This window comes from Pelobates fuscus, chromosome 13 (genome assembly GCF_036172605.1).
Source record: "Pelobates fuscus isolate aPelFus1 chromosome 13, aPelFus1.pri, whole genome shotgun sequence".
In the NCBI taxonomy this organism is placed as follows: domain Eukaryota; kingdom Metazoa; phylum Chordata; class Amphibia; order Anura; family Pelobatidae; genus Pelobates; species Pelobates fuscus.
Window position 1 is genome coordinate 76,480,626 of NC_086329.1, and position 13,117 is coordinate 76,493,742.

A 13,117-nucleotide genomic window follows, 5' to 3' on the forward strand; every position below is an offset into this window, starting at 1 on the left:
ATTCCCCCCAGGAGAGTATATCTAAACAACCCCAATCAAGTACCGGGTTATGCTTAACTAACCAGGGGAAGCCCAGTATGATGGAAGCTGTAGGGGAGTCAATTATTTGGAAGGTTATCCTTTCTTTGTGTAAGGCACCCATGGCCATAACCATTTCTTGGGTCTCATGGGTCACCAAAGGTTTCTCAAGTGGTCTACCATCTATGGCCTCAACGGCCAAGGGTGTGACCTTTTGGATCAAATTCAAGGCTGCGGTTTTAGCAAAGTTCTCATCGATAAAGTTGTCTGCAGCACCTGAATCGATCAAGGCTTTAGTTGTTACAGTGGTTTGATTGACCAAAAGAGTAACCGTAATGAATGGTCTGGAGATGGACACATGAGGGGAAAAAAACCATAACACCCGAGGCCGACCCCTCTCTAGGCCTTAGGTGCTGAAGTTTCCCTGCAAACTAGGACAGTTTCTTCGGAGATGCCCCCTCTTTCCACAATCAAGGCACAAGCCCTCCCTTCTGCGGTACGTTCTTTCAGCTTTAGATAAGCCTACAGCACCTAATTGCATGGGTTCGGGAGGTGGTTGATTAGGGGGAGGTAATGCTAATAGTGCAGTACTGGGTAAAGCAGGTAACCCCTGTGTATTCATCCTTCTTTGACTACGCCTCTCTCTTATACGGTTGTCAATTAAAATGATATAATCTATATCATCATCCAGAAGAACAGGCAATTCTGGATGCTATTTTGTCTAATATGTAAGCGGCCAAACCCTCCTGAAAAGCTGTTACAAGGGCATCGTTATTCCAAAGCACTTCAGCTGCCAGAGTGCGGAATTCAATGGTATAATCCGCTACTGATCTATTGCCCTGTCGGATCCTAAGCAGATCTTTGCCAGCAGAAGCAACCCGGCCGGGCTGATCAAATGTACATTTTAATGCTGTTAGAAAGTCTGCAAAGGACATTGGGGACGTATTCTCCCACATGCGGTTGGCCCATGCTAGAGCTCTCCCGGACAAATGGTTGATCAGAAAAGCAATTCTGGTTCTGTCAGTGGGGTAGGAACGCGGATTCATCAATTCATCAATTTGGTTGAGGAAACCACGGCACGATGCTGGATCACCGCTATAGCGCTGAGGTGGCGTCATGTGAACCACGTGAGCAGGAGCGGGTACTGGATCAGGACTGGGTTCTGGCCCAGCAGCAACAACTTCTTGAACGGCAGGTTGCAAGTGGGCAGTACGAGCCAGTATGGTTTGTAAAGCCTGGGCAAACTGATCCATACGATGGTCTAAACCAGGGGTAGGCAACCTTCGGCTCTACAGATGTTGTGGACTACATCTCCCTTGATGCTTTGCCAGCAATATGGCTGTAAAAGCATTATGGGAGATGTAGTCCAAAACATCTGTAGAGCCGAAGGTTGCCTACCCCTGGTCTAAACCATCCATTCTAGCCTCCTGATTAACTAGGAGCTGTGGAATGTCAGCAGGTTCCATTATGGCCCTGTTGTAATGTCACGATTCCGGGAACCAAACACGCTAACAGCTAAGCACACAAGAATGGTCAGGAGACAAGCCAAGTAAAGGGAGCCAGAAAACAGGAGAACGAGAAACAAGGCAAGGTCAAAGGAGAGGAGAAGACAGGATAATCGGAATAACGAGCAAAACAATCGGTAACCAGAGAACAACACGAGAAGACTGCACTACAGGTATCACAAGACCACAACAGGGCACTGAGAGACAGGAAAGGTAAGTATAAATACCCTAGGTTTAATTCTGATTGGATAACTACCAATCAGAATTAACAATCACACGTGGGAGATATCTACGCCTCCCACTGTGATTGTGATACTGTTGCTTTAACGCCGGGTCACTCACGTGACCCCGGCGTTTGCATAAATTAATGACCTTCTAGTGTGCAGTGTTATACATGCTGCCGCTGGGAGGAGTGGAGGATGCGAGCGGCGAGCGGCGGAGAGGAGACGCCGCTTGCCAACAGGTAGGAGGAGGAGAGACCACGGGCGGCGATGGACTGAGGGTGAGTGCTGCAAGTTGCGTGCAGCCTCCCCTCATAGCCTCCCGCGGACCCCTGACAGGTACTACCCGAGAGCTGAAGTACTAGCCGAGCCGGAATACTACTACAGAGCATGAGTACTAGCTGAGCAGGAGTAGTAGCCAAGAGCCAAAGTAAGAGCTGAACTGGAGTACTAGCAAAGAGCCTAAGTATTACCCGAACTGGAGTATTAGCTAAGAGCAGAAGTACTAACATAGTTGGAGTAATAGCCAATATCACATTGCTGCCTGAAAGGAAAGCTGCAGAGGAATAGGCAGAGGGGATGGTACCTGCCTGGAAGAAGGGCTACAGAGGAATATGCAGAGGGGACGACATCTGCCTGGAAGAAGGGCTGCAGTGGATTAGGCAAAAGGGAAGATACCTGCCTGGTAGGAGACCTGCAACCTAGTCAGGTGGAAAAGCTCCAGAGAGACCCCAGTCAAGCCTCAGTGACTAGGGTTGAACCGCTCCAGGAAGCGAGTTGGGTGGAGGTACTCAGTCAGAGTACAGGAGCTCCGCCAAAGACTGATTTCTGCAAGAGGTACTGCGGTGGCACACATTAAGAGGACAATCACGTTTCTACTTCAACTTACAGTAAGTGATTTTACCAGTGTATTTTGACGTGTGCCTTGGTGTCAGTGTATGCATCTCTGCATGTCTGTCAGTATGTGTGTGACAGTGTATGGATCTCTGCATTTCTGTCAGTGTGTGTGCGTGTGTGTGTGTCAGTGTATGGATCTCTGCATGTCTGTCAGTTCGTGTGTGTGTCAGTGTATGGATCTCTGCATGTCTGTCAGTGTGTGTGTGTGTGTCAGTGTATGGATCTCTGCATCTCTCATGAGATTTCTGTGTGTATATATGTCTGAGGGCATCTTGTGGAAGCCACATAATGCACTGTGTTTAATTTGTGTATTTTTTTTCTCGTTATCTGTTCTTTCAATTGGATTTCTTATGGCTTCCAACATTGATCACGTGGATTGAAGAGATAAAGGAACAGGTACTCTAACACCTTCCATAATACTACTACTAATGACATGTATTAAATCAGCACTGTTACCGTCTGTGTACTTCATCAAATTTGCAAAGGCCACTGATGTTGAATCGCTGCTGGTGGGATGATGGATGGGGTCCCTACTTTGTCTCTTACTGGCTGGGGTCCCTACTGTACTTCTCTTAACTGGGTTGTAATTTCTGTGTAATACATTATACTTATTTTTAAAAAAATCTATTTCCAATTTTAGGTACAATGCACTCGGAATCCACATTGGATCCTGGAACTTCTCAGGTTTTGAATGCTGTTGAAAAGGTACTTTTTCTATTCTTTCTATTAAATTCTAGTTTAGCTAATTCTACAGCTGAACTGTCAACCACCCCTGAATAATGATTATTTCACAAAGATAGAATCAATATAAAATACTCATTTTGACTGTGTTGGAGTTTCACAATAATCTCAGGAGATATACTGAGACAAAGCTGTCCCTACGTTGTCTCTGTATATCTCTTGACTGGGTTGGAATATAGTATAATTCCAACACAGTCAAAAAGTGTATTTCATAAAGATTCTATCTCTATGAAATAATCAGATTTCAAGGGATGGGGTGATAGTGAAAATTAGTCCCTACTTTGTCTCTGTATATCTCTTGACTGGTTTTTAAATTGCTATGTCTATGAAGGATGTCGTTGCTGTTCTCTCACACATGAATGATATTACAGTCAATTGTAATCAGGACCAGCCTTTGGCTTTTAGGCCTTTCACTCAGTCATCCCCCTTCATCCATATATAGTGTGTGCATAGGGGAATTATTAAATGAATAATGATTTAAAAACAAATATTCATTCTTCCTTCCCTGTTGTTACCTTGTTGGGAGAGAGGCATGCTGATCTCTGGTGTTCCACTGTACTGGGAATCTGGTCTGCCCCTCCACTGGGTGCAGACCATGAGTAACTGTCTCGCGAGCTCACACTTGCAGTGTCAGAGCTTTCCTGTGGTAATCCGCAGCAACGCTCTAAATGGCCTGAGCTAGGAAGACAGCTACTAATGATCTTCAGCCAACAGAAGTGCAGGCCAGAGGTGCCATACTGCCTCTTCAGCATTACAGAGGGGCAGACTAAATATGTCACATAATACTGCGAGTTGTTATGCTTTGGAGCTCTGGATTTTCCTTATTTACCTTGACCTCTTTGGAATAAAAAACATGTATCACTGAACTCCACAGCAACAAAAAAAAACCCTCACAGTACTAGGGGGTGTGTACCTGTATATCACAGAACTCCCCAACAATAAAACTCCCAGTAATATGTAATGTTAGAGTATGTCACAGAGCTCCACAACAATGCAACTACCAGTAATATGCCTATTAGTGTATCACAGAGCTCCCCAACTATAAAACATAGAGCAATGTGCGTTTTGTAAGCCAGAGCTCCACTATAATACATATCACTATAATATGATGTAAAGTGTGTGTTGTTTGTGTGTGATATTTGTAATGGGTTTATTGGCTGTGTACTGTGTGTGATGAGTATTTCATTCAGATAAAAATGTGCATGTATGCCCATGTGTATATTTTTGCAGAGTCACATGCACACAGTCCCACAGTCAGATGCACAGATTTATACATATACATTGTCATATACAGCAACATGCACACAGTCCCAGGCACATAGTCAAACTCACAGTTGCAGGTATATAGTCAAACATACAGGTACAGGCAGTCACACACAGGCACAGGCAGTCACACACATACACAGGTAGTGGAAGGCAGTCACGCACATACAGCAACACACACACACAGTTACAGACAGGAAGTCACACATACAGTTACAGGCAGATAGACACACAAACACAATTACAGGCAGACAGTTTCACAATTAGACAGTCACACACACAGTTACAGGTAGACAGTAACACACACATGCAGTTACACGCAGACAGTCTCACACACAGTTACAGGTAGACAGTAATACACACATGCGCTTGTATGCAGACAGTCACACACACACACAGTTACAGGCAGACATACACACAGAGATACACACACAGTTAAAGGCAGGCAGTCACACACACAGTTACCTCGTTCCAGGGATGAGTAGAGTCAGTGCAGTTCCTGTACTCTGATAGTTGTTGGTAAAGTACCAGAAGTTACCAGGCATCGGCTTCTGGGCGTTATTTGCCCCGCCCCTGCTACCTTATTGTTTTCTTTGATAGTTCCGTGTGAAGAATTATAAAAATCTTGCACCCGGGTAGCCGGGCTTGCTTTTGAACCCACTTCACAGCTAGGCATGTGTGAGCTGTGTGAGCTATGTTAGCCGTATGGCGCCCCCTGCTGCCATGGCGCCCTGTGCGGCTGCACAGCTCGCACACCCCTAAGGCCGGCCCTGGCTGTGTTCGATATTGTAATCGACTTTTAAGGCTATAGTGCCAGGAGTTGAAGAGGAGCTGACCGATAAAGATGTTGGGATCCATGAGGGATTGGTTCAGGTAAGTAAACTCACCTCTACCCCCTCCCTCCCTTTGTGTTTTAAAAATATACTAAGACAACATAAGTAATATTTTGCGTTTGTATTTTCCATGCTTTATACAACAGTGTCATAACCTCTATTTCTTCGGCATCTTGTTTTTAAAAAACTGACCCAAGTTTATCTATGTAGGTAAATGAGGAAGACAGCATCCTGAGGCTTTACAACTTGGATTCACGGTTACCTATGACAAAGGAATCGCAGGCCCATTCCGTCATGTGCTGTTAATGCTATTGGTTCACATTTCCCAGACAATGCATATGTCAGTGTTATTAAACTTCACGACTATAATACCATTGATATGGCTTATAATCTTTATCTATGCATTTTATTACCAAGTATGCATTGTTAATATTCATCCAGAATTTAAATTTTATGAAAAATAAAGTTCATTACCGACATTTCTCCTTTTCAACCTCATTATTGTATATTGTGAGTTCTTTGGGGTTTTTTTGTGGTTATTATTATTATTATTTTTTTTTTTTAAGAATACAACACATTTTCTTCAAATTTTATTTGTGTATCTACAGTGACATCTGTGTCGTGGTAAGTGTTTCAAAGTATGCAATGTATATTGAGAATGGCTAGGCGGGACTGTCAATTTCTGTGGACTTTGCCGAATTCACAAAATCCCCCAGACAGTGACATTGCTGATGCTCGTACGGTGGCCTTGGGGGGTAGGAAAGGTGAGAATTACATAACTGAACCTGTCCACTGTAGGCGCCGTCCTCTTGATCGTACTGCTCCCCTTCAGCTCCTAGCGTTTCATCGTCAGGAGCAGACATCACTGCTGTACTCTTGCGCATGCATGAAAGTACATCAGTGAGGTCTATGGAGGATCCCACAACATCGCCGGATCCTCCATAGACACACCCAATTCTCTGCACCGATCACTGGTAACGACTGTCAGGATTGACTCTTAGACTTACACCTTGAGTGTAAGGAAGTCAGACTGAGGAGAAATACAGAGAGAAATTATAACCTGCTTTGTCTCTGTATATCTCTTAACTAGGGTTGGAATTTCTCTCTCTAAAGTTCCAGCACAGTCAAAATGAGTATTTCAAAAAGATTCAACCTGTATGAAATACTCATTTTTCAGGGGTTGTTGACAGTGTCGCTATAGGTGTCAATTACAATGATGGCATTTACAGAATGCAATGATTTCTCTCTTGAGAAACCATGATCAATTTTGAATGAGGCCCACTTGTAGTCTCTAACACAATTGTGAATTATTGCATTTTGCAAACTTTGCTGATAAATTCCCCCTTGTGGGTTTGTTGCAATTGTTAGGATTTATTTTTTTCAAACACAATAAACGATACAAATTAAAGTAATAAGCGAACACTAAGCAAACCCAGGAAACATGTTTACATTTCTAATTTTAAACTTTATTAATAGCATAAAACTTATACATTTGCTGGTGCAATGATTTTTGGCTAAACAGGGAAAGATGCATATTGCCACTCCCCCCACTTTTAACACCCTTCACCCCCCGATTGTATGGCTCCGTCATAGCTATCGTAAGCGCTGTAACAGAACCTTGTAGAGAGGATAGCGGACCAGTCTCTAGTCTAGAGCCAGTCTTAGTACAGCAATGTAAACATTGCCATTTCCCAATTGCAGCAATGTAAACATTGCCATTTCTGTACATTGTAGGACTAAGGGGACAGGGACATTGCAATGAGCTGAAGTGTTCTGGGTGCCTATAGTGTCCCTTTTAATGTGTGTAACAGATCAGAAATAGTTGGTCAATGATAAACATAGACTATAAAAAGATACATTTATTACAAGAGAAAACAAATATATAAATAATACAGGTACATATAGAAATACTTGTTTTATAGGAATTAAAAGATAAAATCATGTCCTGCTCATTAGGACTTATTGGGGTGATCTTTCCGTACCTCAGTTTATCTGGTGATGGAGAAGATACGCTAGCTGCTGTTACCTGCACTGACGATCAGGCTAAGAATGTATGTCACTCAGGCACACAATGTTATCTTTTTGTGAATGTTCATGAAAACGTGGAGGTGGAGGAGGCAGTGAGTTGACACCATAATGAAAAGATTTCTAGGGAGGCAGACCCTTTAGAGCTGTTCTAGAACACACTTTGATTGTGTCATGTAGCAACAGGGAATAGTCACTTAGATGGCTACTAGAGCTGCTTTCTGGGTCAGTGTCTCCGCCCATCCCTCCATGTCCTATCAGTGCCTCTCAGGGCCGGACTGGGAAAAAAATTCGGCCCGGGCATTTTTCAATCACAGCGGCCCCCTGAGAAGGGGGCGGGGCCAGAAAGGGTGTGTTTTGTCATCATTAATGACAAGCACACCCCCTTTCAAAGTTAGCATGTTAGTTCAATGCACAGAGCCCTGCTGAAGAGCTCTAGCATTAGAAAAAAGCCCTGTATTTGGTCTGCGCAGCGCAAGCAATTTAATAACATGCTTGCGCTGTGTTTGCTTTTAACTTGTCTCTGGTGTCTCAGTAAGTGGGATACCAGAGGACAAAAGGGCCAGGAAAGCGTATCATGCTAGGGGCTGTAGAGAGTGTGTGTATAGGGGGCATAGTGTGTATTGGGGATGTAGCGAGTGTGTGTAAGGGTTGTAGAGAGTGTGTGTTTAGAGAATGTAGCATGTGTTTGTTAACAAGGAATGTAGTGTGTGCATAGGGGATCCAGAGTTTGTATGACAGGAATGTAGTGTGTGTAGGTGGTGCAGTGTGTGTGTGTGTATGTAGGGGATCTAGTGTGTAAAGGACCCAGAGTGTGTATAGGAGATTGTGTGTGTGTGTGTAGAGGATTTAGAGTGTGTATAGGGATCTACTGTGTGTATGTGTGTGTAGATTAGATGATCCAGATGGGTAAGGGATCTAGCGTGGAGCGTAATGTGTGTAGTGGTGCAGTGTGAGGGATGCTATAGTGTGTGTGTGTATATATATTATATATATATATATATATAGATAGACATAGCAGAAATGACCGCACTCCAAGGACATGATAGAGATTTTCAAATAAAATGTAACCTTTAATCAATCCATTTAATAAAAGTGAAATTTTATTCGAAAATCTCTATAAAGTCCTTGGAGTGCGGTCATTTCTGCTATGTCTACATGATCCTTGCCAGGCCAGCACCGGGCACCACAGTATTACACCAGGAGTGCTATATATATATATATATATCTCCAAATAGGGGGGGGGGGGGGGTGTTGTGTGCAGCATGTGTGTGTGAGGGGTGCAGCATGTTGGGTGTGCTGTGTGCAGCATGTGTGTGTGAGGGGTGCAGTGTGTGAGGGGTGCAGTGTGTTGGGTGTGCTGTGTGCAGCGTGTGTGTGTGCTGTGTGCAGCATGTGTGTGTGAGGGGTGCAGTGTGTTGTGTGTGTGTGTGGGTAAGTGTGCTGTGTGAGGGTGCTGTGTGTTTGTCTAAAGGTGCTGTGTTTGTGAGTGTGCTGTCTGTTTGAGTGTGCTGTGTGTTTGAGCATGCTGTGTGTGTGTGAGGGTGCTGTGTGGGTAAGTGTGCTGTTAGTGTGAGTGTGCTGTGTTTGAGGGTGATGTGTGTGTCTGAGGGTGCTGTTAGTGTACTGTGTAAGTGTCTAACGGTGCTGTGTGTGTCTAATGGTGCTGTGTGTGTCTGAGGGTTGCTGTGTGGATGAGTGTGCTGTGTGTGTGTGTGTTTGAGGGTTCTGTGTGTGTGTGAATATGTCTGGAGGGATTGTGTGTGTGTGGGGGTGGGGGGCAAGGTGTAAAAGTATGATTCTTTTTTTTTAATTATTATTATGATTAAATAAATGTGTGATAAAAAAAGATTTTTAGAAATAGGGGATAAAAAAAAAAAATACAAATAATTAACTTCATATCCCCCCCCCCTCCCCCTCCCTTCTTACCTTTAGCTTGGGAGGGGAGGGAGCCGTGCGTCCATGGAGGAGTCCCTGGTGGTGCGTTCCCATGCTGCTGTCCCTGGTGGTCCTAGTGGAGTGAACTCTACCCTGCAGTTCCTGGGGTAGAGTTCACTCTCGCGAGATCTGAACGTTGCCGCGTTACCGCGGCAACGCTCCGACCTCGCGAGAGGAACCCGGCGGAGCTGCAGGGTAGAGTTCCGCCGGTCCTCTCCTCCCTCCCCAGCCGGCATAGCAATGTTATAGTGCCTCTGGGCCGGTGAGGGAGATCTTTGATCTCCCCACCGGCCCATGGAGGCACACAGCGGGGCCGGCGCTCGGATAGCGCAGGGGCTGGCAGGGGAGATCCTGTGATCTCCCCTGCCGGCCTCAGCCCCTGGCCATCGCGGCCCACCGGGCATTTGCCCAGTATGCCCGATGGCCAGTCCGGGCCTGGTGCCTCTATATCATTTTTCTTAGTAAAGCTTTGAAACAGTACAGCAGGGAGCTAGCTAGAAGGGCCTGCTCTCCGCTGTGCTTAGGGTTGACACCTGGCCGGTATTTGATACCAACAAAGAAGTCACAACATGTCCTGCCCTCTCCACTGATACAGTCCGCATGGGAGGAGTGGGAGAAGCAGGAGCTACAGGTCAAGAAAAAGAAAGCATGGCTGCAGGACATGATTTCTGAGAGCAGGTAAGTGTGTGTGTGTGTATTCAGCAGTCTGTGTGGGTGTATTCAGCAGTCTGCATGTGTGTATACAACAGTCTGTCTGTGTGTCTGTATTTAGCAGCGTGTGTATGTATTCAGCAATCAGATGGAAGAATGGTGAGAGAAATAGAACCAGAATATCCACCTCTGTTATTAATGGTATGTACACGAATTGCTATATTCTATATATACACACAATAAAATACACAGACATAGTAGACACACACTCACAGTATACAAACACTGACACGCGCTCAGACAAGAGTATGCACTCACTGTTACACATTTAGACAGCGACACACTGCTATACACACACTCATATAAACAGTATATACAGTGAGAGAAATAAAGTATTTGATCCCCTGCTGATTTTGAACATTTGCCCACTGACATAGAAATGATCAGTCTTGGTGTCAAAACCCTTGTTGGCAATCAGAGGTCAGACGTTTCTTGTAGTTGGCCACCAGTTTTGCACACATCGCAGGAGGGATTTTGTCCCACTCCTCTTTGCAGATCCTCTTCAAGTTATTAAGGTTTCGAGGCTGATGTTTGGCAACTCGAACCTTCAACTCTCTCCACAGATTTTAATGGGATTAATGTCTAGAGACTGGCTAGGCCACTCCAGGACCTTAATGTGCTTCTTCTTGAGCCAATCCTTTGTTGCCTTGGCTGTGTGTTTTGGGTCATTGTCATGCTGGAATTCCCATCCACGACCCATTTTCAATGCCCTGGCTGAGGGAGAGAGGTTCTCACCCAAAAGTTGACGGTACATGGGCCCGTCCATCGTCCCTTTGATGCGGTCCCCAAAGCATAATGTTTCCACCTCCATGTTTGATAGTGGGGATGGTGTTCTTTGGATGCCAAAGAGTTCGAATTTGGTATCATCTGACCACAACACTTTCACCCAGTTTTCCACTGAATCATTCAGATGTTCATTGGCAAACTTCAGATGGGCCTGTACATGTGCTTTCTTGAGCAGGGGGTCCATGCAGGATTTCAGTCCTTCACAGAGTAGTGTGTTACCAATTGTTTTCTTGGATACTATGGTCCCAGCTGCCTTGAGATCATTAAAGGGACCCTCCAGTGCCAGGAAAACATCAGTTTCCTTGGCACTGCAGGACTCTGCAGTGCCCCTCTCCCTCCCACCCCAAGTTGCTGAAGAGGTTAAAACCCCTTCAGTGACTTACCGAAGTCCAGCGCCAATGTCCCTCGGCGCTGGGTCAAGCTACTCCTACTTTCCTCCCACGCCAACATCAGCCGGTGGGTGAGATTGAATGCCAGTGCCACACATGCGCATTAGACCTCCCATAGGAAAGCATTATTCAATGCTTTCCTATGGGGATTCCGGTGACGCTGGAGGGCCTCACATGGCGTGAGGACGTCCAGCGTCGCTTAAAACACAGAAGACTTAACTCTGCAAGGTATTACACTTGCAGGGTTAAGGGTAGTGGGAGTTGGCACCCAGACCACTCCAACGGGCAGAAGTGGTCTGGGTGTCCCTTTAACAAGATTCTCACATATATTTCTAGGCTGATTCCTCACCCTTCTCATGATCATTGAAACTCCATGAGGTGAGATCTTGCATGGAGAACCAGACCGCGGGAGACTGACAGCTATTTAGTGTTTCTTCCATTTGCGTATAATCGCACCAACTGTTGTCACCTTCTCACCAAGCTGCTTGGAGATGTTCTTGTAGCCCATCCCAGCCTTGTGTAGGTCTACAATCTTGTTCCTGACATCCTTCGACTGCTCTTTGGTCTTGGCCATGGTGGAGAGTTTGGAATCTGGTTGATTGATTCTGTGGACAGGTGTCTTTTATTCAGGTAACGAACTTGGATTAGAAGCATTCCCTTTAAGAGAGTGCTCCACTCTCAGCTCGTTACCTGTATAAAAGACACCTGGGAGCCAGAAATCTTGCTGATTGATAGGGGATCAAATACTTATTTTACTCATTGACATGCAAATCAATGTAAAACTTTTCTGACATGTATTTTTATGGATTTTTTTATTTGTTATTCTGCCTCTCACTGTTAAAATACACCTACCATTAAAATTATATACTGATCATTTCTTTGTCAGTGGACAAACGTTCAAAATCAGCAAGGGATCAAATACTTCCCCCCCCCCCCACTTTACACACACTGCCTCACATACACAGTGCTATACAAACAGTCAGATAAAGTACAAATCTTGTAAGTAGTTTATTAGTGATTTAAGGAATTTTCTCCTTACATATGTTCTCATTCTTTTCTGTACGCTGTGTCCTGTGATGTCACGCATATATTAATTATTCAAATTAGCCGGTATTTTTTTCTAAAAATGGTGGGAACTGCAACACTAAGCTACATTGCTATATACATCACAGGATGCCCACAATTACCACTAGTGACATCCACCTGGATTGCAGCAAGTGGACAAAGTCTGATGCTGAACTTTCAGAGAAGGGCCACAGAATGTAACCAAGTACCTTACACCATGGGAATTCCCTGATTATCAGATAAATGTTGGCATCCAATTCCACCCGTCTATTCTTTGACATGATATGGGGATGTACAGCTATGCTGTGACTGGTACCCACATAGAACTATTCCCACTAAGCTGGCAGCTCTACGCACAGGTAAACACCCACAGCAGAGCCCTTGCAGGCAGTGTGTGCTCATGCTGTACAACTCACTTAGATGAATAAATAGCAAGATTTGTGGACTAGCTGGAAATTATTAAAGGCGCAATTCTTAAAAATGGCCACAAGATGGCTCTCAGATACAGGAAATGCTAATTCACACTGTGACTAATCAATGTTACTTGCTCTCTGGTAAGAAAAAAAAACCAATAAACAGGTTTATTTCACAAAACATTAACAATTCACTCATTAATGTTATTAGTTTATTAGATTCATAGAATTAGATTTTTTGAAGATTTATTACACATTGCAAGAGATGAAGCGTCTCAAATGGAGACATGCAATTACCCTAACTGGCCACAA